General features: G+C 53.4%; 1 long non-coding RNA gene across 1 annotated transcript; it reads left to right on the top strand.

Moving 5' to 3' along the window:
- LOC144577800 (uncharacterized) lies at positions 1-16,618 on the top strand. The gene is made up of 3 exons (XR_013522417.1): positions 1-6,678; positions 6,797-6,988; positions 7,419-16,618. It is a non-coding gene; the product is annotated as an uncharacterized LOC144577800 (long non-coding RNA).
- The last annotated feature ends 10,797 nt before the right edge of the window (positions 16,619-27,415 follow it).

Genomic DNA, 27,415 nt, shown 5'->3' with positions numbered 1-27,415 from the left:
ATTTTGGGGCCTTGGTCTCCTCGGGGAAGGCGGGGAGGGGGAGGGGCGGGAGCGTCCCGGGACTTTTCACTCCGCCCTCCTCCCACCCCTCGGGAAGTGGGGGGTTGGCCTGAACCGCGGCGACCCCCGCCCCCGCCGAAGCCGCAGAGCCGGGGCCTCGCGCCAGCCGGGCTGGAGATGCCTTCTCGGCGGCGGAGTTTATTTATTATAGGAAGTCGTTCGCTCGTGGGTATTGATGTGACTTGGCGAGTGATGTGCCCGGCCAGCGCCCTCCTTGGCTGCAGCCCCGCGGAGGACGCGGAGTGCTGTGGGGTGGGTGGGACGGGGTGGGTCGTGGGAAGACCGCGCTGGCGCCTGCCCGTGGGATCCCCGCTCCCGCGGAAGCGCGCGCCGCTCGGTGTTCCTGGAAAGTGGAGAAAGAGCGCCCTGGGCAGGCCCTCTTAGCTCACCCCCCACACCCCCGGATTCGGGCGGGTCTGTGACCGGGTCACTTAGGACACGACGTCTCCCCCATTCCCTTCCCCCGCCTGGGGCATTCGTGGGGGGCGCCCACCCCCAAGCCCCACGGTTCCCAAGGATGCGCCAGGTGCTTCCCGCAGCGTCCTGCGTTGACCCTTAAATAAACAGCACCCCTAGGAGGCAGCCGGCCCTCTCCTCCCAGAGTCTCCGGGTACTGCTCTTCCAAAGTTCGCAAACTCCCAGGCCCACGTGTACAATCTCCAGCTACCTCCGGCGTGGGCGGGGTGGGAGGGGGCTGGGAGAGGTCGGGGGAGCAAGCCCCCCGCCCACCGGCCTCGTTTCCCCCCTGCTGGTTCCAGTTGGATTCCAGGGAGCAGGATGGGGTGTGCCGACGTCACTGGAAGCCGTGTGGGGGCTTCCCGGCCCCCGCGGTGGGGACGGTGCACTGGGGTGAGCTCTCCCAGGGAAGCACCCGGGAAGGAGAGGGGCCTGCCAGGAACCCCCCTCACCGACCAGCTTTCTGCTCGCGGTGCAGAAGTGGGGCACTTCCTCGGAGACTATTGGTTTTTAATTAAAACAAGCCCTACAATTTTTACATCTGTAAGAAAGTTGGGGAAACCTCACCTTTCCACTCATTCATTCATCTGCTCCGCAGATATCTGCGCGCCCAGGATCCCAGAATTAATTAGGCAGGTTCAGGTACCCACCCCCTAGTCCGTGTCCCAGGGTGCCCGGGGTTCACTGGGAGGTGCTAGAGGAAGTCGGGGTGAGGGAGAAAGTGATAAAGAAGGTAGACACTCCCGGCAGTTAGAACACCACCCTCAAGTGTGTTATTTCCCGCGTGAAAAATCGCGTGATTTTATTTTGAACACACTGCCGTTTTTATTATGATAGTTTTTTTTTTCTTATTCTTTTTTGGTCTAGTGAGTAATTTTCAAAACCTTTAAATTAAAATTGATTCACCGGAAATCACTTGGCTTTTCTAGAATTTTCCTTGCAAAGGTCCTTCCTGGGCCCCGTTTTCCTTCTTTCCCTTTTTAGTGTCTGTCCCTCAGCAACTATTGGAAATATTTAGTGCAAGAGCAAGAGCCAAACGGCAGGAGCTGAGTGTGAGCTGTTCGAGAAAGTGCCTCCTAATTGATGTTTTCTGTGCTGTTCTAATTCAGCCGTGTTCAGGCCCATTATTTTAGCTATAACCACTTCAGATTGCCTTTTTCTCTCCTGTTTTATAAAAACGTCTGCAGAAGTGCTTGGCCCTGTCCAGCTGAGATGGAAACCAACAAATAGACTTTATTATAGAAAAATGAGCGCTCTGAGAAACCCGCAACTGGAAGATAAGTCTCTAACTAATAAATGAAAAGGCTCTTTTGATGGCCCCAGCTGAAAAGATATTTTATTTTATTTTTTTCCTGTGTGTGGGATTTGAGATGTGCAGGCTAAGGAGCAGCCGGGTCCCCCGCTGCTCAGCCCTGGCTGGCAACCGACCCCCCTCTGGCAAATGTTATGGAGAATTGGGAGGAATTTTATGGCTGTCTTTCCCTCAGCTCTTTTTTCTTTTGTCTTCTTTGAAGAATGACTTTAGACATTTTATTTACATATTTAACCATGGATGAAAGAAGGAAAAGAAAGCTTTGGAGCTGTCGTGGGAATAGTGATATGTTTAAATTAATGGAAATCTTATTAGGCCTCTAAAATTTTGAGCAAAGGTTTTTAATGAAACTTTATAATTAAACATGATTTCACATAACATGCAGAGACAAGGAATATGCTTTTACCCCCAACCACCTAAAACTGTCTGTCTGTCTGTCAGAAAGCTATCCGTCAGCATTTTCTACCTTCACGTTCTTGCAAACGTGCACCGGGGTAAGTCTAAGGTTTTTGAAAGAGAATATTTCAGGAGTCAGGCAGTGTTTTGAACTAAATATTTTTGGAGGTGGAGGGGAATTGAAAGAGAGGCCCGGCTTCATTCCATTTAAACTCACAGAGTCAAAAGCATAAAGTACTTTGACACGGATATTGCTAAAAATCAAAGTTGTATCTTTTCTTATTATGTATTAGTCAATGGAAATTATAAGCACTGTGCGAGGTTTTCTGAAATGGGATTAGAGAAAACCCAAATAATCTCTTTAAGATAAAAAAAAAGTACTGAGTCTTTCAGCAATAGAAAGAAATTAAACCATAAGCTTAGCATGTTACAAGCTAATTGCAGGAGTAAACTCGTGGAATATGAAAAAGGCTCATAAACAGAAATGAAGTTGCGCTGGCGAATTTTGAGATGAAGAGTGTTTCAGGCTGTCGTGCCGCCTTCTCCTTCCTTGAGCTGCTGCTTCCGTGATCTCTCTTGGCACATTCAAGAGTGAGGATCCACTTCAGTGATTCCTGTGTTTCTTCTTATGTCACCAATATTTGTATTTAGTCAGGGACGTTTCCAATTCTACCTTCAAGAATGAAAACTGGTCTATTTACCAGTAATAAAAAGTTGCTTTGCCTGCAGAGAAGTCTGATGTGAATAGGCCTGATTTTTCTCTGACCTCATCTGGTATCAAGTTTCTGCAGAAACTGATCAGATGGAAAACATGCACAGAAAATTACGTTTTCTGATCAAGTAGGCATGCTTCCCGTGGCGTGCCCCTCTTTTTCACCAGGGAAAATACCTTTAGAGATCTGAAGTGATGCTTAGAAAACACAATTTGTACCGGCAGAAGAGCCAGGGAAGTTGCGGTGAATTCAACAGGCACGAAAGTTTTAATTCCGCCTGGAAACACTGGCAGTGAGTCGTGGAGGGCTGGGGATGGTGAGAAGTGAGCCCCAAAGCACCCCCATCCTAAAGGGGGTGAGTCGGGTGTCCGAGGTGGCTCCAGCACGATTTAGGCAGCTATTTTAAGGCCACTTCCCTTGAAATGTGGTTTGAAATATTACCAAAGGTTCCACGGGGTGCATTAGTGTGAATTGCAAATCAGAGCATTGATTTAATCCTCTTTCAAGGCTGGGCTTTGGATCGCTGGCGTCGACGGGCTCCCCACTGCTCCTGGCTCAGGAGGCACCATTCAAGGGGGCAGCTTCCCGCCTCTATTCCCACACTCCAAAAACAACACTGCAGACAGACACCCTCCAACTAAATTAGATTAAACCCCTTCCCTTCCACAGCGCATCAGCCTTTTCGCTGCCCAGGCCTTCTCTCTCGGCCCCTCCCCATTTAAAGACACAGGTTTCTTTTTCATCTCAACAACTGCAGCAACAGCAACGAACATAATCAAACTTTGTTTATTGTTTTAGCGACAAGGCCAGCGTTCTAACTGAGTGATCTCACATGACAAGGACGTTACCTGTTTAAAATACAGGAGGGCTTCGCCTGCCTGCTCCAAAATGCAAGCAGATTGCCCCTTCACCTGGGGCAGAGCTGGTGCCTGGTCGCGGAGCTTCCACCTGTGACTCTGCGCTGGGCTGCTTTCTGAGGAATTATGTGAGAAAAGAAACTCCACAGAATTCCAGAAACACGACACAGAAGCGCATGTGTGGTTTCGGTCTGTGCTCGCCCGAAGGGCCGGAGTGGACGGGTTCTCCAAAGCGCACGCCCGTTCTGTGAGTTGACACTTCATGCTTTGCCTTCGTTACTTTGCTCCGTGTCCCCTCCCTTAGCTGTTTGGGACGTGCTGATTTAATTACTCACCTTCCCATCTGTTTCCTTTCGGCTTTCCTCCTGCACCCTGGGACCCTTTTTGTTGCCTGTCCTGGGAGCTGAGTAGGTCAGCTTGTCACAGGCCTGCAGCCCCTGCATAGGTGACGGAGGAGGCAAAGGTGACAGAGAAACTGTCCCTTCAGGGACAAAGCTCACCCATGAGCCTGGCTCTGCCTCGCAGGGAAGCGAGAAGGACCCTGCTCCCGCTTTTCACCTTTGGTGGGCTTGGAATCTGAAGGCACTGTCCACACCCAGGAGCAGCCCCACACCGCGGCGGTGAGCGAGGGAGGAAAAGACCCTGTGCCTGGATCTCGGTCCCCCTCTTCCACCTTCTAGCCCTGTGACCTCGGGCGTGCCACTTCTAACCTCTTTGCCTCGGTTTTCTCATCTGCAAAATGGGGCCAGCGGAGTGCCCACTTCCCAGGGCACAGTGAGGAGGATGTCATAACACACTCGGAAGCATTGATAGCAATACCACGCACGAGATCAGTGCTCAGCGAAGAGTAGCTGCTGTTCTTGTTGAAATACATGTGGAAGGAGAGAATGCAATAAATAGGAGAGAATGTGACATTTGTGGGCAGGAGTTCCCGGACACGACAGCGTCAGGAGCACAGTAATACAAGCCCATAATCACGTAAGTAAACAGTCGAACCACTAATAAGAGCCAAAGCTGGCTGAGCATTTGACATGTGCGTCTCACAGGTACCCCAGGAAGCCAGTCCAGAGAAGATTTCCATTTCAGAGACGAGGAACTGGGGCTGGGGAATCCCAGTCATTAGACCCAGGCCAGGAGCTGGGGGTGAAGCCAACACCGTTCCACTCCCCCAGGGGCCCAGGTACCTCCTTCTCTCCACCCGCCTTTCCACCTGCCTCTCTGGAGATGCTGGCACAGTCTGTACTTGTGATGGAGCCTGACTGGAATCAGAATGGAATCCCATTCCGCCGTCTGTCCATAGCCAGGCGGAGATCAAGTCATGGCTTACGGCCTTGTTCAGTTACCCCTGGCCTGGGGTGAGGTTGCCACTTACCTATCGTGTTGATATCCCCGTGACGGTGTTTGAAGGGAGTCTTTCCAGCCATGAGCAGGGAGGAAACAGTGGGAGAAGCAAGGTGGGAGGGATTAATGTGTGTGGGTTTATGCACATCCTCAGCTGTGTGACCCCAGGCAAGTTACTTAACCTCTCTGAGTCTTTCTGTTTCCTCTGCTGTAAAACGGGAACAGTGACACCTACTTTATGAGGTTTGGGGTAGGGATTCAGTGAGATAACTCAGTAAGCTCTGAGAACCGAGTGGAGCCCATGACGCTGGTCCTGTGGGACTCCCTGCTCTGTAAACTTTCTGGTTAGCTGACTTTTCTTTGTTAAATTCTTCATTTGTCTTCACTACCAGAAGGCAAGATGGTTCTTTGTGGGGCTGCTACACGGTGTCGCTTCTTCCTTGAATTTAACCAGCAGTGAGCAGCGGACAGCATCTTCCCTGCCAGAAGCCGGCGAAGCAGGGCCTGAAATCGCAGACTCAGCCCCCGCAGGCCCCATGTCCAGGACAGCTCCTCTGCTGAATCCGTGGCAGATACCACCCGGAGCCCTTCTGAAGCTTTTCCCTGTTCTTCCAGCGTGGATCTGAAACTCCGCTCGACTCTGCAGCCTTCCAGAGATCGTTCAGGTTCCAGCCTCATGTGATAGCATGAGGAGAAACTGTGGTTCAAATAGCTGTGTGCTCTGCTCCCCCCACCCCAAACGACAGTTTACATGCACTATTACATTTTTCCCTAAGGCCCAAAATAGGGTAGGAAAGGTCGTTTTGCTATCCCCGAATGCTGGTCACCCTCGTTTCATAAGGTAAGACTGGGGAAGGGCTCACCCACTGCCGTTGCAACTGAGAAACGGAATAAACACACTGTCTCCCCTTCTGACAACTGTCTACTCTCTCCCCTTCAGACAAACGTGTGTCCATTCTGCTGGCAGATCAGTCTCTCTCTGTCTCTGATAGATAGATTATATATGTGCACATGTATATGTGTGTGTGTGTGTATATATACTACACACATATCTATAGACAGTTTACGTAGCTATATATAGATAGAGATTGTACACACACACACAATCTAATTTTGGAGCTGCATTTCCAGTTCATGCACGCACACACACCTGCAGGCACAGTCATTAGCTTTCAGAGCTGACCCGTTCGGAGGCTGCGTCCCCGGCCTCCTTGTGGCTGACTGATGCCTGCCCGTGGCCGACCGATGCCTACCTGTAGCTGACCGATGCCTGCGCGTGGCCGACCGATGCCTACCTGTAGCTGACCGATGCCTGCGCGTGGCCGACCGATGCCTACCTGTAGCTGACCGATGCCTGCCCGTGGCCGACCGATGCCTACCTGTAGCTGACCGATGCCTGCGCGTGGCCGACCGATGCCTACCTGTAGCTGACCGATGCCTGCGCGTGGCCGACCGATGCCTGCGCGTGGCCGACCGATGCCTGCCTGTGGCCGACCGATGCCTGCCCGTGGCTGACGTGTCCACTACGCTGCCTCCTCCTCAGGTCCCCCACCCCCGCCCCTGTCCTGGAGCCACCTTGCCCTTGTTTTATTTGTTGTCCTTTTTCCACCTGCCGATGGTCTTACCTGTTTGTGTGTGTATTTTCTTCCCTCCTCCACCAGGAAGTCAGTCCCAGCACAGTTGTTCTCTGCTCCCTTCTAGTAAGGACTGTGCTGGGTGCGCTTGCTTTGCAAGGTGGTTCAAGTCGAGCAGGGCATGGACGGAGAGACTCTCCACCCTCCTGGCATTCACCTTCGCTTGGGAGGAGGCGATGGGCAGGGGCTGCGCCTGTGTGTGGTAGAGCGTGTTCCACGGTGAGTGGCTGTGGCGTGGATGGGTGGCTCAGTGCTGTCCGGAGGGCTGGGAGTGGGGGTTGCAGTTTTCAGTAGGATGGGACGGAAGGCCTTGATGAGGAGACCATTAAGGAAAGGCAGCAGGAGTGGGTGCAGAGACCTGGGGGCGCTTCTGGAAGTGCCTGCCAGGATACTGGGATGTCTGACAGTGCCACGGCCCTGAGGTACCACCGTACCTGGGGTTTTTGGGGAAAGACAAGGGGGCTAGTGGCTGGAAGGCATGGCATGGAGCCAGTGTTAGAAGGTAGGTGGCAGAAGACTTGTGCAGAGGGGTAGTGGGAGGGAAAGAACTCGGGCCATGGTGGCCTCTGTGGGCCTTTTGATTTTGACTCTGAGTGAAGTGGGGAGGCACGGAGAAAGGAGAGCCACACTGCAACTTCCGTCGTCCCAGGACCCTTCTGGCTACTGTGTCAAAGACACATGGTGGCAGGGGCAGAGTGCAGCAGAGGAACAGTCAGGAGGCAGCCATAGTGCTTCAGAGGAGACAGGATGGTGGCCTGGACCCCGGAGGCAGAAGAGGCCGTGGTCAGCCCAGGTTGGGTTCTGCTGAGAGGGCCACCAGCAAGCCTGGGCCCAGAGTCCACACTGAGAGCTGCCGGCAAGCCTGGACCCAGAATCCAAGTCCACGCCGAGAGAGCCACTGGCAAGCCTGGGCCCAGAGTCCATGCTGAGAGAGCCACCAGCAAGCCTGGGCCCAGAGTCCACACCGAGAGAGCCACCAGCAAGCCTGGGCCCAGAGTCCACACCGAGAGAGCCACCAGCAAGCCTGGGCCCAGAGTCCACACCGAGAGAGCCACCAGCAAGCCTGGGCCCAGAGTCCACACCGAGAGAGCCACCAGCAAGCCTGGGCCCAGAGTCCCTCCTGAGAGAGCCACCGCAAGCCTGGGCCCAGAGTCCACACCGAGAGAGCCACCAGCAAGCCTGGGCCCAGAGTCCCTCCTGAGAGAGCCACCACAAGCCTGGGCCCAGAGTCCACGCTGAGAGAGCCACCAGCAAGCCTGGGCCCAGAGTCCACACCGAGAGAGCCATCAGCAAGCCTGGGCCCAGAGTCCACACCGAGAGAGCCACCAGCAAGCCTGGGCCCAGAGTCCACGCTGAGAGAGCCACCAGCAAGCCTGGGCCCAGAGTCCACACCGAGAGAGCCATCAGCAAGCCTGGGCCCAGAGTCCACACCGAGAGAGCCACCAGCAAGCCTGGGCCCAGAGTCCCTGCTGAGAGAGCCACTGCAAGCCTGGGCCCAGAGTCCCTGCTGAGAGAGCCACCGCAAGCCTGGGCCCAGAGTCCACACCGAGAGAGCCACCAGCAAGCCTGGGCCCAGAGTCCCTCCTGAGAGAGCCACCGCAAGCCTGGGCCCAGAGTCCACACCGAGAGAGCCACCAGCAAGCCTGGGCCCAGAGTCCACACCGAGAGAGCCACCAGCAAGCCTGGGCCCAGAGTCCACACCGAGAGAGCCACCAGCAAGCCTGGGCCCAGAGTCCACACCGAGAGAGCCACCAGCAAGCCTGGGCCCAGAGTCCACACCGAGAGAGCCACCAGCGAGCCTGGGCCCAGAGTCCACACCGAGAGAGCCACCAGCGAGCCTGGGCCCAGAGTCCACACCGAGAGAGCCACCAGCGAGCCTGGGCCCAGAGTCCACACCGAGAGAGCCACCACAAGCCTAGGCCCAGAGTCCCTGCTGAGAGAGCCACCAGCAAGCCTGGGCCCAGAGTCCACACCGAGAGAGCCACCACAAGCCTAGGCCCAGAGTCCCTGCTGAGAGAGCCACCAGCAAGCCTAGGCCCAGAGTCCACACCGAGAGAGCCACCGGCAAGCCTGGGCCCAGAGTCCACGTGTGTCCATTCTGATGGGAAGCTCATTCTTCTACTCCATCCTGCTGTTTTCCCAAAGAGAGAAAAAATAAAATACCACCACAACCAACAGCTAAAAGCTGGCACCCACTCTGACTTTCCACATCTACGCATTTGTGTAGCTCTACTTGTAAGCCTTCTGAAATTCTGTGCAAGAGTGACCTCAGCGAGGTTCAGGGGGTCCTAGGGTTTGCGGAGTAAATGACATTTCTCCCTAGAATTAGGGAGGGTAGAGACGGGCGGAGAATTAGGGAGGGTAGAGACGGGCGGAGAACTGACCATCATAACAGCTGCTGTCCTTGGAGCCCCGTTTCTGAGAGCCGCTCGAGGCGTGCTTCTAGCGGGTTAAATGGTGTTCGCCGGGAAGATGTGCTCACGGCCTGACCCTGGGAACCTGCGGGTGCGATCTCATTTGGAGAAAGCGCTATGTGCTGCCTCTGCAGATGTATCATGTTGAGGATCTTGAGAGGACACTACCCTGAATTATCCGGCTGGGCTTGAAATCCAATGACTGATGCTGTTGTAAGAGAAAGATAGAGGGGATTTAAGATAAGAGAGAAGGCCACGCCGAGACCGGAGTGATGTGGCCACAAGCCAAGGAATGCCTGCAGCCGCCAGAAGCCGGCAGAGGCAGCAGGAGCCTCCTCTGGAGTGTTTGGAGGGAGCTCTGCCCTGCAGATGTCTGGACTTCTGGCCTCCAGGACTGCAGGAGAATAAATTTCTGTAGTTTTAAGCCACCCAGTTGATGGCCCTGGGAAGCCCAAAGACGGCGAGGCCTTTTGATAAGGGTTCTCCCGGGGTCACAACATCGAATCCTCTCGCAGGCCTGAGCTATAGTCTTCCCACTTCAGGGAGGAGGACACGGAGGTTCTGGGACACACAGCCAGTCAATGGTAAGGCTCGATTTTCAACCCAGCCTGCGTGGGGTCAGAGAGCCCACTTTCCCCACTTTCCCCGTGGGGCCTGTGGCCTGTGCCAAGGATGCCTGCTCCTCTCTCCTGGGCCCGGGAGTGGGCCATCTGGCTGAGAAGGCAGGGAAAGCCAGTCTTCTGGTTTCAAGGTTGCCCACTGAGTGGAGTCAAGCAAAGATGGCATGTTGGTCTTCCTCCTGAGCTCAGCCTGGGAGCACAGCCTTGACGTGACCCCGTGGATCCCAACACATCAGTGTGGTGGTGCCAGCCTTGCCGTTTTAGCCCCTGGCAGCTCTGCTTGTGCAGGGAGAAGCCAGCAGTTTCCCTCCATGATCACCTCAGATACTGAGTTTCACTGGGGTTGGCTTCACTGGAATTGGCCAGAAATTCTCCAGGCTTTCCCTCTTTCACTGTGCAGGGCCCTGGGGGTGAGGCATTGCATCCGTTCTCCTGTGCACCTGCTTCCCCCTAAGAGTGAGAGCCACGTAAAGGCAGGAACCAAACAGGAGTCTCCATGTGGTCCCAGTTCAAGGGCGGTGTCCATGTGCGTTTCTTCAATAATTCAATGAATGACTCATTCTACACTGACACGGCACACACCTGGCCCTGCCATCTCCAGAGTGGGGAGGGGTAGAGCTTGCACCTGACCTGCATATGCACCGAGGAGGGACCTGGAAAATGGGAGGAGTCCGGGGGCTCCACTCTCATTCCCTCTGCGGAGGCCGTGCAAGGGACAGCGCCCTGTGGGACTGCATCCTTCACCCAATTATCCTTAGTGTTGGTTTGCTGAGGATTATGGCCCCAGCTCCATCCATGTCCCTGCAAAGGACATGATTTCATTCCTTTTAATGTCTGCATAGTGTTCCATGGTGTATGTATGCCACGTTTTCTTTATCCAGTTTATCATGGGTGGGCACTTGGGCTGATTCCACGTCTTTGCCACGGTGATTGGTGCTGCAATGAGCATTCGCGTGCACGTGTCCTTATGGTGGAGTCATCTATGTTCCCTTGGGTATATAATATTATGTAATATTGATGGGCACTTGGGTTGATTCCATGTCTTTGCTATTGTGACGAGTGTTGCAATGAGCATTTGCATGCATGCGTCTTTATGGCGGAATGATCTGTTCCTTTGGGTAGATATCCAGTAATGGGATTGCTGGGTGGAATGGTATTTCTGCCTCTAGGTCTTTAAGGAGGCCTGTGGCTGGGCAGGCGCAGGATGGGCAGTCGCTGGAGGGTGAGGGCAGCATTGTGGGCCTCCTGACTGGAAGGCTGGCTCCTGTTGACTGCATGCTCGCTGTAGGCCAGGCACTATTCAGAGCGGTTTAGGGGCTCCCGTTCTTTTTTAAATCTGGTTTTGTCCTAGCTGCAGCCCCACATGGTTGGGGCTATTGTTGTCTCCATTCTAGAGATAAGAAAAGTAAAGTTAGAGCACACGCACATGGCCGGGAAACATGGGGAAGACCCTCGAGCCAAGCTGTCACCCCTCCCCTGCTGTCCGTGCTTGTCTGGCCATAGAGGCACAAGAAGCAGAGCTCCAAAGATGGAAGAAGCAGGAAAAGGTGGATTTTGCAGTCTCTGCAGGGCAGGGGGAGGTGACAAGCCTTCCTTATCTGTGATTAACATGTCATGCCACTCATGGTCCAACCTACGCATTCTTTTCAATTTTTCCATTTTTTAAATTTCTAACTTTTATTTTAAATTGGGGGTACCCATGCAGGAGGCGTGGGTTTGGGACATAGTGTGCGTGTGGCCTGCACCACGGTGCCTGGCTACCTGGGGTGAGGGGACTGCAATCCAGCCCACACCCCACTTCTGGGCCATGCATCCTGGCCAGGGTCTGGCGTCTGCCTCAGGAAGGGCTCCCTCTTCCCTCCGATGTGCACAGAACTTGAGATCCCCTCCACCTAACCGTGTGCCCCTCAGAGGCCTCCTCTGAGAAGGGGCACCACTTCCTAGTTCTCACAAGTGCTCGTGGCTACTTTGTAGTTGGCCTTGGATGTGTTATGATCCTTTCCTGAACATCTGTTCCTTATCTGTAAGATGGGAGCTGTGTCCTCAATGGGTAATAAGAGATTGTTCCTGAGAAAAGCCTATGACAGGCTGGGCGCGGTGGCTCACACCTGTAATGCCAGCACTCTGGGAGGTGGTGGTGGGTGGGTCACCTGAGGTCGGGGGTTGGAGACTGGCCCGGCCAACATGGAGAAACCCCGTCTCTACTGAAAGTACAAAATTAGCTGTATGTGGTGGTGCATGCCTGTAACTGCAGCTACTCCAGAGGCTGAGGCAGGAGAATTGCTTGAACCCGGGAGGCTGAGGTTACCATGAGCTGAAATTGCGCCATTGCACTGCAGCCTGGGCAATAAGAGTGAAACTCCATCTCAGAAAAAATAAATAAATAAAAAAGGAAAAAGAAAAGCCTATCACAGAATCTGCCACGGGGACACTCACAAGGGCCGATCTTGGCTGCTGTTGCTGCAACTGTTACTGAATGCGTTTGTTAGGAGTCTTGTTAGTCAGTGACAAAAATCGAACTCAAACTGGCTTGCACTAAGCAAAGGTCCTGCGTCTCGGAGTGAAACGGGGGATGCTGTGGCAGAGGCTGGCTCTAAGCTGAGACCATCCTTTTCAGAAAGACCCTTTTCTCCATCCGTTTCAGCAGAAGTCCCATGGAGCAGCACGAATGGCTGTTTGGGCCGTGGGTTTGCCCCTAAACCAGCCGCTCTGGGGAGGGGGGATGAGTTCCAACCGGACAGGCCTTGGTGCAGGAGTCTAGTTGTGTGTATGTGGAAGGGTGTGGGAGGGAAGAGTCACTGAACCTCTTCTCTACTACGAGGTGCAGCTCCCTGGAAGAAAGGAGGCTCCATTACCAGGAGGAAATAAGGAATTTTATGGGAAACCCCATCATCACTACCGCAATCTACCATGTTAACACACAAGAAATGCGTCTCGGTCTTAACACACAGTCTTGAGAGGGGCACAAGCTGAGTGCACTTCCCAACATCTGGGTCCATGTCCCTCACAGGGGAGCTGCCTCACTTAAGGTTCCTTTGGATAGGTAGAGCAGGAGACCAAGCTACAATGGGTTATGAAAAGAAAGAGAAAGGCTGGGCGCGGTGGCTCACGCCTGTAATCCCAGCACTTTGGGAGGCCGAGGTGGGTGGATCATGAGGTCAAGAGATCGAGACCATCCTGGCCGACAGGGTGAAACCTCGTCTCTACTAAAAGTACAAAAGTTAGCTGTGCATGGTGGTGCACACCTGTAGTCCCAGCTACTCGGGAGGCTGAGGCAGGAGAATTGCTTGAATCTGGGAGGCTGAGCTTGCAGTGAGCCGAGATTGTGCCACTCCATTACAGCTTGGTGCCTGGTGACGCAGCGAGACTCTGTCTCAGAAAAAAAAAAAGAGAGAGAGAGAGACCCACTGGCTCGCGGAGTTGAAAAGCCAGGATCCAGCTGTGCTTTTAAGCTCCTCATTCTTCAGCTCTTGGCTCTGCCTCTTGCTGTCTTGGCTTCACCCTTCGCAGACTGCCCTGCAGGGACCAAGGTAGTGTCTCATTGGACTGGCTCCGGCGTTGCCTAGTTCTAAGCCATCCACTGTTTCCAGAGGGAGAGGGTGTCCTGACTAGCCAGGATGAAGCCAGACCTCTCTGAGATAACTGTGCTGAGAATCAGGTAGATTCCCCCAAAAGGAAGGTTGGGCACTGCAGTTCAGGAGAAGGTGATCACTGCTTGCTAAGCAACGTGTTACTTAGGTTGGGGTTCGCACCTGTTAATAGACAGGTGGCACTTGGAAGTGAAATGCGGCAGCATCCAGCGCTCAAGCTCCTGGGCTTGGTCTGCTCCGCACCTTTTCCTCTGCCCTTTGGGCTAAAGCCATTGGGTTTGGGACAAGAGGGGGGAGAACTGGTGCCTCTTCCCTTTTTTGCCCAGGAAAGGTGTTTTTCCGTCATTTCATGGATCTAAGTCATTACATCTGAGTAATTCCTACAAACCAGATCCAGGAAATCCAGGAGTGGGCTCTCTGTAGGTTAGAATGCGTCAGGCTGCAGGTAACAGAAGGCTTGACTGGTAATGCCTTCAGCAGCAAAGGGATATCTCATTTGCTGGAAGGAGAAGTCTACAGCTGGCACAGTTCCAGGGTTGGTTTCTTTGGCAACTCAGAAGTTCATCGAATCTCTGGATTCATTTCTTCCTGCTGTGCCGTTTCCAGCCTGTTGACTTGGCCTGGATCCACTTACCTCTCGAACTCATGATTGCTGCCTCCGCTCCTGCCATCACATGCACAAGCAATGCCTGTTCGGTGGAACAAAAGCGGAATCACACTGTCCTGTGTCTCTACGATGTTTTTTCAATCATGAACACTGTTCCCAGGAACCCCACAACAGACTTTCTGTTTCATCTCATTGGCCAGAACAGCCTCACAGGAGACTAGTAGGATTGGTGTAGACTGGCCGGGAGGCGCTTTTAGAGCGTGTGGAGGAGGGCAGGCGTCCGAGCAGGGCTGGGCCTCAGTGGGCAGGGGAGGACAGGGGCTGGCAGGCATCCTCTGTCACTCGGGGGACTTCAGTCCTCCCGGGGCTGGACGGCGTCGTAAACAGGATGGCAGCAGTTGGGTCGCCGTGGCTGCTTTGTCTCCAGTGAGTGCCCCTGGAAACCGTGTCTCTGGTCACCACGTGGCTATTTGGTGAGCTGCTTACTGGGGTGAGCTGCTGCTGAATGGGTGTGGTTGAAACTGGAAGGGTGAGGTCCCAAAGCCACCGTCTGCCCCTCCGTGACTGCAGCAGGCAGCCCCCACCCCAGCTTCCACGCAAACCTGTGGGAATTGGAACAAGGTATCGGGGGAACGGGGGTCAGGCCACCAGGGCCCCACTTGGGAAGGCACCTGTTGCACCGTATTTTGATGGCTTGAATGTGTACCCACTGGGCCAGGGAGTGGCTTAATCACCAGGGTAATAGCAGCTCCACTTACAGCTTCGGGTTTCATAGAGGAAAACGCGTCATTGCAAGATGCTTTTGATGTGGTCGACTCAGCGACGAGGCCACAGTCACCGTGAATTTTAAATGCTTGGTAAAGTGCACGGAAAAAGAAAAGGCACAGGTCACACTGGGCAGAAGACATTTCACTTCCTAGATGCCAGGTCTGAAAGGATGCCAGGAATATTTGCTGCCCTTTCCTTCAGCTTCCTGAAGGACTAAGTCCATCCTAGCTATTATCAGACAAACACACACTCTTCCAGGGGAAAAGACTGCAGAACTGTACATTCTTTATCATCAATCAGAACGTGCTTTCTGGCTGGGTGTCATGGCTCACGCCTGTAATCCCAGCCCTTTGGGAGGCTGAGGCAGGTAGATGACCTGAGTTCAGGAGTTTGAGACTGCCTGGCCAACATGGCAAAACCCCATCTCTACTAAAATTACCAAAAAAAAATAATAATAATAAATAGCTGGGTGTGGTGGTGAGTGCTTGTAATCCCAGCTACTCGGGAGGCTGAGGCAGGAGAATTGCTTGAACTGGAGAGGCAGAGGTTGCAGTGGGCCGAGATCACACCTCTGCATTCTAGCCTGGGCAAGGGAGTGACACTCCATCTCAAAAAAAAAAAAAAGTGCTTTGTGATGTCCTGCTGAGGTCCCTGCTGCTCTCCTAACTCCTTCTCAACCTGCGAGGTGAGACAGCTGCTTGGCTCAGGTGACCTGGTGCCTGTGTTGGGTGCCTGCTACATGGAAGCACCAGCTCCCTGTGCACAGAGGGTCAGAAGAGAGCAACGTGTTCCTGAGTGGCTCACGGCCCAAGGGGAGGGGCAGCGAGACCAACACGTGCCACAGAGCTGCTTTTCATATGAATTCCAGATTCTGGGAATTTGGAGTAGATGGTATGACGAATATTCACAGACTTTCACTAGACCAAAATCGGAGCACATGCCACCTACACCGCAATTTTTAAAATTAGAAAAAACGTACAACTTTAAAGCAGGCCGACTATGTTAATAGTAAGCCACATTTTCCCCCATGTGGAAGGTCAGTGCCACTTGAGCTGGTCAACAGAAATACAGAAAAATTCCCTGGCGATGTGCGCTGCTTTGCAAAGTTCAGCCTGGAATTATGCGGGTTTGAAACAGGCTATTTGCATACAATATATCCGTCCTCTATTCCAGTATAATATTTAAACTCTGTGCTAGATGTCCACTTAGTTCTTTCATTGATGTGAAAGCTATTTCATGAGGAGTCAGCAGCTATGCCTTGTGATCTGATCCAGTGCTTTTTTTCCTAAATAAAATTGTGTTGGCACCCATGGCACACAGCCACGCCTATTCATTTTCAGTTCACAGGAGGTCACTTTCTCACTCCTTGGAGTAGCGGCCACACAAACCATCTGACCCAAATGTCTAAAACATTTATTATCTGGAATTTTTTTTTTTTTTTTTTTTGAGATGGAGTCTCACTGTGTCACCCAGGCTGGAGTGCAGTGTTGCCATCTCAGCTCACTGCAACCTCTGCCTCCCGGGTTCAAGCGATTCTTCTGCCTCAGCCTCCTGAGTAGCTGGGATTACAGACGTCTGCCACCATGCCCAGCTAATTCTTTGTATTTTTGGTAGAGACAGGGTTTCACTATGTTGGCCAGGCTGGTCTCGAACTCCTGACCTCATGATCTGCCCCCGCCTTGGTCTTCCAGAGTGCTGGGATTACAGGCGTGAGCCACTGTGCCCAGCCCTATTATCTGGATCTTAATGAGAAATGTTTACTGGCTTCAGAGTGAGGAGTTTCATCACTGAGGTAAGCGACTCCATTTTCTTGTGCCTGGAGATTTCTCAGCCTAGCCGCACGTTCTTGCTATAACTCTGTGACATATTGGTGGCCTCTACCCCACCTCTCAGCTGTCTGACCTGAGAGCTCTGTCCAGACAGATGGACAGGCCAGTACCTGGTGAAGAAGGCGGTGTCTGAGAGGAGCCAGGACGCATTCCTTCACCCTTTCGTTCAGTCATTCAGTGAGTCTACAGCACACACCATCTCTCTTTTTTTTTGAGATGGAGTCTCACCTTGTCGCCCAGGCTGGAGTGCAATGGTGCGATCTCAGCTCACTGCCACATTCACATCCCAGGTTCAAGTGATCCCCCCACCTCAGCCTCCCGAGTAGCTGGGATTATAGGCACCCACCATCATGCCTGACTAATTTTTGTATTTTTAGTTGAGATGAGGTTTCACCATGTTGGCCAGGTTGATCTCAAACCCCTGACCTCATGTGGCCTGGCCGCCTCGGCGTCCCAAAGTGTGGGGATTACAGGTGTGAGCCACCGTGCCTGGCCTACAGCATGCATCGTCTCTGTGCAAGCACTGTGTCAGGAACTCCAGGTACGTATAGCCACAGGCCAGTAGAAAGGGCACCTGTTCTCCCTTTGTTTTTTGTTTGTTTTGAGACAGAGCCTCACTCTGCCTCCCAGGCTGGAGTGCAGTGGCATGATCTAGGCTCACTGCAACCTCTGCCTCCCAGGTTCAAGCCATTCTCCCACCCCAACCTCCCAAAGTGCTGGGATTACAGGCATGAGCCACCATGCTCAGCTGGCACCTGTTCTCACTAGGATGGATACCATAATGGGGGAGGCGTAGGATAGACAGATTGGCAGGGGGCTAAGTTCAGGTGCTGCCGCATGCTGTGGAGGTGACAAAGGAGGAAATGGGGGTGGACCGTGGTGCATCGGAGACTGACTACTTAGCCGGGGGGGGTGGTCAGGGCTGGGTTTTCGGAGGCGATGCGTCCCTGAGAGCTGAAGGACGAGGACAAGGCAGCCACGTATAGGTCTGGCCGTGAGGCCGTGACTACCTTCGTGCAGGTGTTCTTTGCTGATGCACTCGCCCAGGAAGCACTCGTGCCCGTCACAGTGCTGGAATATTAACAGGTCACCATGCAGGAATTCAGAGGTGGCCCAACAGAACAGTTCGGTTTCTTGGGTTTGAATCCTGGCCTCATCGTGTCGGAGCTGTGTGACTGTAGCTAAGTCAATGAGCCTCTCTGAGTCTTGGTTTCCTTAAGAGCAAAACGGGGATAATAATTGTAGCTACGTTGTAAGGTTGTTATGAGGACTCTGAACAATAGGTAAAAGCTGTAACACCCCGCCATTTACACAGGCTTTGCACCACAGCTCTCAGGGTACAATTCACGGAGACTCAGAGGTCCAGCCGCAGTGCAGAGTGCGCGCTCAGATGACCCTGATCAGAGGTGTGGGGAGTGCCCGTGAGCCAGGTGTCCCAGAGGAGGGCTTAGAACGCAAGCCGGATTCGTTTTGCTGCGTGGGGTAGGAAAAGGTTATCTGGGAAGAATTCCCAGAAGAGGCAACATTGAACAGTCTTAGCAAGGTGGTTAGGAATTCCTCAGCCTGGGCAAAGGTGGCGGGCATGCCAGGGGAGGGGTGGGCACGCCCAAAGGTGCAGTGTCTTGAAGCTCCGTGGCACCCCCACGGAGGGGAGAGGCTCCACAGGGCTGGTGTTGGTGTGTGGCAAGATCAGATGCGGGTTCCAAAGATGACGCTGGAAGCTTCTGGAGGAGAGGGGGTGAAGGTGGAGAGAAGGCCAAGATGCCACTTGGGTTCCACTGAAAGAGTTCAGGCCAACAAGGGCGACAGCAACGACTTTAGAAATGAAGGGAAAAAAGAATGTTGAAGAGAAAGGATGCGGCAATCCAGTGGGGCCTGCCCTGCTGGGAGCCCGCTGCAAGCAGCCCTGTTTGCGGTGGCGGGTCTGAGCCTCCATCAGCCACAGTGACTCACCTGCGCTTAGCTTGGAGCGGGAACTGAAGGCCAAGGACCTTTGCTTCTGAGCTCCAGCACAAACGCTCCATGTAGATGCGGTTTCTGACTTTCCTTAGAGGCTGTGATGATGCCAGGCAGAAATCGCTACCCTTGGATGTTTCCAACTCTCAGCCATGGGCATGCCATCACTGCAATGTGAATCAGCTTCCTGCTTCCAACATCCCCTCCTTCGAGACCCCGTTACTCAGCAGTTTCTCCCAGCATGGCCAGAAGCCCTGTGCAATCAAGGGACATTTGAAAATCTTCTCCCCTGGTAGGTGAGGTGCACGTTTGGTGAGTGGAGCTCTGGTGTGAGCCGGGTGGCTTCCGTGCTGGAGCTGATGGTATCTCTGGCTGGCTTGTGTGGCGGCCGCAGCAGTCACTCCACACCTGCCATGAGGTCAGCCCATAGGGAGATGCATGGCAGGGAGAGGTCACCCAGGAGCCCAGAGAGTCACCATCCCAGTCATCATCTTCATATGATCCTACATTGAAATCCTTCAGATCATAGAGTTAAATAAATTATGTTATCACAATTCATTTTTCATGCTTCTCTTTACTTTTTAAAAGTAGCTACCAGAAAATTTAAAATTGCATCTGTGGTTCACATTATATTTCTGGTAGACTGTGCTGATCTAGATAAATAATTTTTTTTTTTTTGAGATGAAATCTCACTCTGTAGCCCAAGCTGGTGTGCAGTGGCCTGATCTCAGCTCACTGCATCCTCCGCCTCCTGGGCTCAAGTGATTCTCATGCCTCATCCTCCTGAGTAGCTGGGACTGTAGGCACACACCATCATGCCCAGCTAATTTTGTGTAGTTTAGTAGAGAAAGGGTTTCACCATGTTGCCCAGAGTGGTCTTGAACTCCTGAGCCCAGGTGATCGGTCCACCTCAGCCTCCCAAAGTGCTGGGGTTACAGATGTGAGCCATTGCGTCCTCCCCATATTCACTCCTTTAGGGCTGAATCCACTCCACACCTGCTGCATTCAGACTGTGCAGTGTTTTAAAGACATTTGAATTTCTGAGTGAACTTTAAGACATCAGCATATTTCACATAAAAACCAGAGCTTTCAGCATCTCAAAAATCTCCCTCTGGGCACAGGTCCGGCTGCAGGTGAGGGGCCCCAGGGCCCTGGAAGCGGGGCTTCTGCAAGGATCGGTTCTCCACCAGCCCCGAGCTACTGTCCCTCCCGCCCGTCCCTTCTGTGGCCTGCGTGGCTGCGTGGTAGACAGCAGGTGATGTCGGATCCAGACGCCAGGCTTGGTAGAAGACTTCCTGATTCATCCAGAACAGCCCCTGCATCTGGGTTAGACAACAAGACGAGAGTTTGGATGCTGGCCGGATGACAGGGCTGAGAAAGTGAAGGTCTCTTGGCCTCAGTTTCCCTGCGTGTGAGGAGCATAGTTATATGTACAGTCGGGATTGTTCAGCCTAATGACTGCTTGCGAAGCCCTGGGAAATGACTGGATTAGGACCTGTGGAAAGGGTTGTCTTCTCACAGGACTCGGCCTTTGGTTCTCACTCCAAGCGAAATGCAGGTGAGTCACCCTGGCTGATGGAAGCACAGATCGGCCAACACAAACAGGGCTGTTTGCATCAGGCTCCGAGCAGAGCAGCCCCACTGGATTGACACAGGGCTGCGTGGCTCATCCACGTTCTAAACCATGAAAGTGTTTTCCCTGCTGGTGCCCTGGCCCAGGGCAGCTGGGGTTGCTGCAGAGGAGGGCACTGCCTCTAGCTTCTGACCTTGAATGCAAATGCCCCGTATAGATGTGGTGTTTCCGGCTTTCCTTAGAAGCTGTGGTGATGCTGGGCCCAAATCTCCACGCTTGGATGCTTCAGGCTCTCAGCCATGGGCACTTCATATAATATTAATGATAATAAACTTCTGCTGCCAGCATCCCGAGGTCTCCCAGCATGGCCAGAACACGAGACAAGGGTTATCATCACACCCCAGAACCGCTTCGCCCCTTCCAGAGGGAACGGAGCCCTAGCCAGATTGAGGCTGCTGTGGAAGGGCCGGGAGACCCCGCGCTGATGCTCCCGGGTCAGGCAGGCAGCCCTGATTTGCTGGTCTTGGCAAATCCAAGATGGAACATCCATCCTGTTCCATTTGAAGGATGATGCGGGAAGGGGACAAGGTCGGTCCCTTCCCCAGGGCGCTGCTTGGGTGAAGCCTGGGCTGTTCTGTGGGTGCTGCTTGTTTCTGCTTGGAGAAGACAGGACTGTGTGCCAGGGGTGAGGGTGCTTTCCAGCTCTGCTGAGACTGGCATTCTAATGCAAAGCATGCCCCTCTTACCCCAGCACCACGAGGCTGGCACAGCCTGCAACAGACAGCGCCTTGACAGGGGACAGGGAAGCCTGTTCTTGCCACGGAGGACCTTATAGTAGCTGCGGGAACTGCACGGATGGAGGAAGGAGGTGTCTGGGTAAGGCGTGGCGATCCTCCTGCCTCACTGCCATGCCCCTGAGGACACACACGAAACAGCTCTGCTGATCCCTGGGCCAGTATTAAAGCTGGGAACAAGAAGACAGGACTGACTCTAGGGCTCAGGTGGGCTCACTCAGAGCAGCTTGTAAAACAGGTCCCTGCTCAGGTCTTTCCAAAGCCACCTGTGGCAAAGCAGTGACTGATAGCTGTGACCAGGGTTGGAGGGCGGCCGAGAGTCAGCGCCACTGCACGTCATGCAAAGCCCGTCCTGGGACACCAGCATAGGGGAGTATCTGCTTCCTGGGGTACACCAGCATAGGGGAGTATACACCAGCATAGGGGACTATACACCAGCATAGGGGAGTATCGGCTTCCAGCACGGCAAAGCCCCCATGGAGCTCCCAGCCCTGCCCTCCCTCTGGAACCTGCCTTGGCTGCCTCTGCCCTGACCCCCATCTTTCCTTCAACTTCCGTGGTCTGCATGGTGGCATCAGGTGGGGGATCGTGGCCTGACTTTTCTGTTCTGTCTCACTTGGACATCTGAAGACACTGCCTCTTTAAAGACACGAAGTATCTCTCTCTTATTTTTTTGGTGGGGGAGAGGGAGTGGTCTGCACCTCTCTGCGAGCGTAGAGCAGGGTTGGGTAGCGGTGCCATCCAGGGATGAGTTACAGACAGCTGCCTGTGCAGGCACTGGCTGGTCCTTGGTCATTTATGTTAGCTGTGGTGACCACAGTTAGGACCCAGCGCTTACGCTGTTCTCACTCTGTAACCCTCCCCACCCTTCCCAGACTGCAATCCTGTCATTAACGCTCGCATTTCATAGCTCAGAAAACTGAAGCCAGAGCAGTCAAGCAGTCTGCCCAGGGTCCCAGCGGTGGGGCCGAGCCGGGCAGCAGCCTGTGCCCACGGCCTCCAGAGTCGGGTCCTTCGCTATGCTCTGGCTCTTGGTGTGAAGGAAAAAACCCTCAAAGAAAACACGTAAAGTTTGGCTTCTGAGCTGTTGTAGGTTAAAAAAAGAGGCCGGCCCAGCTATTTTTTTTTTGTATTTTTAGTACAGACGGGGTTTCACCATGTTGACCAGGATGGTCTCGATCTCTTGACCTCGTGATCCACCCCTCCTCCGCCTTCCAAAGTGCTGGGATTACAGGCTTGAGCCACCAGGAGGCGGAGATTGTGGTGAGCCGAGATCATGCCATTGCACTCCAGCCTGGGTAACAAGAGCGAAACTCCATCTCAAAAAAAAGAAAAAAAGGCTGGGCATGGTGGCTCACACCTGTAATCCCAGCACTTTGGGAGGCCAAGGTGGCAGATCACCTGAGGTTGGGAGTTCAAGACCAGCGTGACCAACAAGGTGAAACCCTGTCTCTACTAAAAACAAAATTAGTTGGGTGTGGTTGTGGGTGCCTATAATCCCAGCTACTTGGGAGAATGAGGCAGGAGAATCACTTGAACCCAGGAGGCAGAGGTTGTGGCGAGCCGAGATTGTGTCATTGCACTCCTACCTGGGCAACAAGAGTGAAACTCCATCTAAAAAGAAAAACAAAAAAGGCTAAGAGGTCACAGCAGGAGCTGTGCTGGGATGCCCTGAGCCGAGCAGCTCTGTCAGCCTCTGGGACCCTGAGCATCTGTTGTGCATCCTCCTTCCGGGGCCCATGGGTGCCGGGAACGGCACAAATCACTCCTGCTCCCCTCTGCCATACCAGAAGCCCATGTCCCACCTCCCTGGCAGGTGCCAGTGTCACAGCTGGAACCAGGTGGGCACAAAGCGTCAGGATGTGCTGAGCTTCTGAGGATGAGGGTGGGAGTCCAGACCGAGGGGGCCAGCGGCTGAGCTTCCGGAGGACCCAGACCTCAGGAGAGCGTGGTCCCCAAGCCAGCTCCCAGCCATGGCCCTGCTACTGGTTTCTGAGGCCCTAATGGAACTGATGCTTCCCTGCAGTGCCTTCCATAATGCCAGCCGCCTTGACACCCACGTACACAAACAAAACACAAAGACACTTCCTTCTGATTACAGAATTGATACACACTCCTTATATAACATGATAAAACGTGAAATACACATGCATAGAGATGTATGTATAATACATACACTCATTATGTATATACGCATAGGAGATATACACTCACCATGTAAAATGTATAAAACATGAAATATGCATGCGTAGAGAGAGATGCATAATACATACACTCATTATGTATATACGCATAGGAGATACACACTCACCATGTAAAATGTATAAAACATGAAATACACATGCGTAGAGAAACAGTGACAATATCATGGAGGCCGGCCACCCAGACTCTGCCCCAGCGACTCTGTGCATCTCCTCTGATCTCTTTCTGAAAGCCTGAGCACCATGATGACATATAATTTTGTAAGTGGCTCTTACTATACGTGGCTTTCCGTGGCCTGCTTTACTTCCCACTGAAGATATCATGAGCATCTTTGCCTAGCAGGGAATGTTCTTTCAAAAGATGATTGTGGTGGCTTGTCAACATTCCATTGCATCTGAGTTTTTAATGAATCCGCCAATGTTACTGGACATTTAGATTTTTTGAGTTATTTCCACTTTGTGTTTCCTTCTCAAAGTCATTTTGAATCTCTAACATAATATAACGTGTTAGAAAAGCTATCTAGCTTGATTTGGCTTTCCAAAAATGCTCAGTGACTTCAGTTCCTGGCCCTGGAGCAGGAGGCTGGATTTGGGGTCCGGTTTGTGGCACACAGAAAGCAAGCTTAATCCTCATTTCAGTTCTGGGTCAGAGAGCAACCTGGCTACTTATCTGGTTTTGGGGTTGGGCTCGGGAGGTGGGAGGGGTGGGCCGCCTGCCCCCCAGTCCCCTGGCCTGATGGACAGGTTTCCAGAGTGAAGGGAGGCGGCAGAAAAGCGGAGACATTATCACAGGGACACACAACAATGATGCCCACAAGGGCACCGGAGCCCAACAGCCTGCAGGGCGGGGGAAGCTGGGGCGTGCACGTCCTTGTCCCTTTGAAAGCTCTATTTTCTGCAGTCTGTGACCTGCCTTTCTCTGACTTGTGAATTTGGAAAAGTCAGCATTCCACGGCTCCCGCCGCAGGCCTTTTCCTCAGGAGCTGTGCACATTCAATTTGCGCAGTATCCCTTTCCTTTCCAGCTTCGGCAAGTGCTTTTTATGTTTCATCCTTGGCACAGAGGGAAAAATGGTTCCGCAGGCAGCCCCTTCGTTCCTCCCATTCACCTCTACCACCGGGGAAACGCCGACGGAAGGCCAGGGATGAAAATTTCTTTCCTAAGACTCTCTCCATCTTTTACAACGGCAGGCATTTTATGGTCTGAGTTTGCCATAAACACAACTGAAAACAATATGACAGCCTGTGGGGACTCTGGGGCAGAGAGGGAGGCTGGCGGGGGAGCTGGTTGGGGGGGGTCTGCAGAAAACGCAGGGATAGACACTGTTCCTCTGGCATGGACTCCGAGACCGCAGTGTCGCTGTGTGCCCCCTTTTCTCAGGGCCCCTCAGATTACAAGACAGCGTGCTGCTGGAAACGTCTCTTCCCACAGCCACCGGTTAGCCTGGGCCGGGTTAAGTGAGGCAGGAGGGCTTTGAAGAAAGGGACTGGAAGAACCTTCTGGGTGGTCTGCCCTGCATGGGGCGGAGCCGGGGCGCCATCCCTCCCACCCATGGGAAACTTCTCGGGAAGGAGGACGTGGTTCCTGGCAGGAGGGCATGCTGGTGGCGGTGATGGTTGAGGCCCTGGCGGGACTGCAGGGTCGGTGGGAGCAGAGGCGCTCCACACTCTGCTAGTGCAGAGCCACAGGCAGTGAGACCCAGGGACGTGCCCACACAAGCCCTTCCGCCGCTTACCAGCTCCGAAACCCTGGGCAAAGGGGGCAGCGTCTGAGTCTCCCGCCTCTCCTCAGAGAACGCTGGTGTGTGGGGGTCAGTTTTGTGGCCGGGCTTAGTGTCCCCAGAGATGAAACGGAACCCTCACTCAGGTTGCCGGGCAAGCGTTCGGGAGATGTGGCTGATGGCTACAGTCAAGTGAAGGCGCTGCATCCCCCAGCCCACAGAAGGCCTTCTGAGGAAAACAGGGTTCCTGAAGCAGGAGAAATTCGGCCTCCTAGAAATCCTGCCTGAGTCTCCAGCCGCCAGGCTGCCCTACAGATGCTGGACTTGCCAGCGCCCACAATCATGTGAGCTAAACGCTTCAAGCACATCCTTCTCTATCGACCGTCTCTTCACAGCCGCATTTACACTGCTATCCGCAGCACCGTCTGTGTCTGCCTGCTGCTGGCCGCGCCTCCACAGAGCCCTGATGACGCACCGAATTAGCCGTTCGAGCTAACGAGTCACCCTACATAACGTGCCCAGCCTCATGTCCAGTCACAGAGGACGACGCCTTGGGGAACGACAGGGATGAGGTTGGCTGTGCTCAGCCAGGTTGGTTCTCCGAGTTCACGTGACCACACATGGAGGCCCCCCGCCGGATGCGCCGGATGCTGATGTGATGTTCAGATGATGAGCAAGGACCCTCGAGACGCTGATGCGACGTTCGGCCACTGAGCATGGACCCTCTGCCCCTTCTGCCCGAGGGCCGCTTGCTGAAGCCCTATCCTGCGCCTGGCCGGGTGCACACCAGTGGAATCCATTTTAACTTGATGAGCCTGAAATAAACTCTCCATTAGGCAAATCGAACATTTCTGGTAATTTAAGACAGAGAAAAAGAGAGAGAGAGAGAGAGAGAGAATGCAAGAGCTTGACACACACTTCAGACAACACAAAAGCAAACAGATTCCCAGGAGTGTGTGTGGGGATCTTGGGGAAGGAGCCCCATTGAACTAGGTCTCTGGAGGAAAATCACCCTGGTGACATGCTCCAGATGAAACAGAAAGCCCGTTTATTTTTTCTTTTTTACTAGTGATACTGGATTCCGAAATTAAGCTCTGGGGCAAGAAGATCTCAAAGGATATTCCTTGGCCAGATGCAGTGGCTCATGCCTGTAATTCCTCAGCACTTTGGGAGGCTGAGGCAGGCAGATTGCTTGAACCCAGGAGTCCAAGATCATCCTGGGCAACATGGCAAAAAAAAAAAGTCTCTACAAAAAATACCCTGGCATGCTGGAGCACGCCCGTAGTCTTAGCTACTTGGGAGGCAGAGATGGGTGGATCACCGGGGCCTGGGAGGTTGAGGCTTCAGTGAGCCATGATCGTGCCACTGTACTCCAGCACTTGGGTAACAGAGAGACACCCTATTTCAGATAAAAAGGAGAAGAGAAGAGAAGAGAGAGAAGCAACCCCGTGTCCACATGCTGGGGTGCATTGTCTTGCCGTGAGGTACCGTCACTGATGGTGACCTAAGCCTCCTCTTCACCTCCCCCCACTTTCTTATGTCCCCATCTCTGTTTTCACTGCCCATCTTCATGCTGAAACCAGGCATGATTCAGAGCCACGCTGACTCTCCACTGTCTGGCTTTCAGACCAATCCTTGGTTATATTCTCACCCTCTTCTCTAAGACCAGGGAGCCAGCTACCCCTTTTTGCCTAGGTATCATGCCACTCCCGTATCTGCACCCCAGCATGCAAGCACCGGGCCGGCCCCTGGCCTCCAGGCGCTGTCACCCCTGAAGCTGCTCGCGACCAAGCCCGAGCCCGAGCCTCCTTAGTCTCCATTTCATGCAGCAAATTGACAGAGACCTGGGGCGTTTGAGTCATCCCCAGAAAACACCTTTCTGACTCAATTCTTCTGAAATGCCCCAGAACTGGCAACCGAGCCAGTGTAAGCTGTTTTTCGCAGCGGGTGTGCCCATAAGCTTTTAGAAGTGGCTCACCGCACACCCAGGGAAGGCCGGGCTCGGAAAGTAAACACACCGTCTTTCTTTTAGGCTTAAACGCCCATTGTGAGACACGGAGACTGCCTTGTTTTGTTTAATTGCCGTTATTCAGTCATTTGTGCTGCCAGGAGGTCAACTACAGTTCTTATCGCCCGGGAAGCTGTCTTGGCGCAGCCGTTCCCTGGTCCACGAGCCGCCTAACTGCACAGTGACATGCAAGACATAGGCACTGCACGGACCTGCCTCCAGGCGTCTTGCTGCAGGTGAGCCGCTAGCTTGTTGTTGCTTGTACATCTCTGCCAGCGGGAGACTGAGTGTTTCCAACCCACGAAGACTGGCCCAGAGGCTTCTGCCGAAATAAAAGACGGCTGTTTACCACGGGTTGGACAGCGTTTGTTTTCAGATGTCTGTGAACTGTCCCCGCAGGGCTAGCAATCATTTCAGCTCAAGCAGAGAGACCTCTCTAATTTTATTTACTAGATGTGTTAGTTTCCCGGGACTGTCGTGATGGAGGCCCACAAGCTGGGTGGCTTCAAACAAGCAACGCTTATTCTTGCACAATTCCGGAGTTAAAAGAAGTCTAAAGTCAAGGT

Source organism: Callithrix jacchus, chromosome 9 (assembly GCF_049354715.1).
Source record: "Callithrix jacchus isolate 240 chromosome 9, calJac240_pri, whole genome shotgun sequence".
Classification (NCBI taxonomy): Eukaryota; Metazoa; Chordata; class Mammalia; order Primates; family Cebidae; genus Callithrix; species Callithrix jacchus.
The sequence above is the reverse complement of the archived record's forward strand: the minus strand, read 5'-3'. Positions and strand labels throughout refer to the sequence as shown.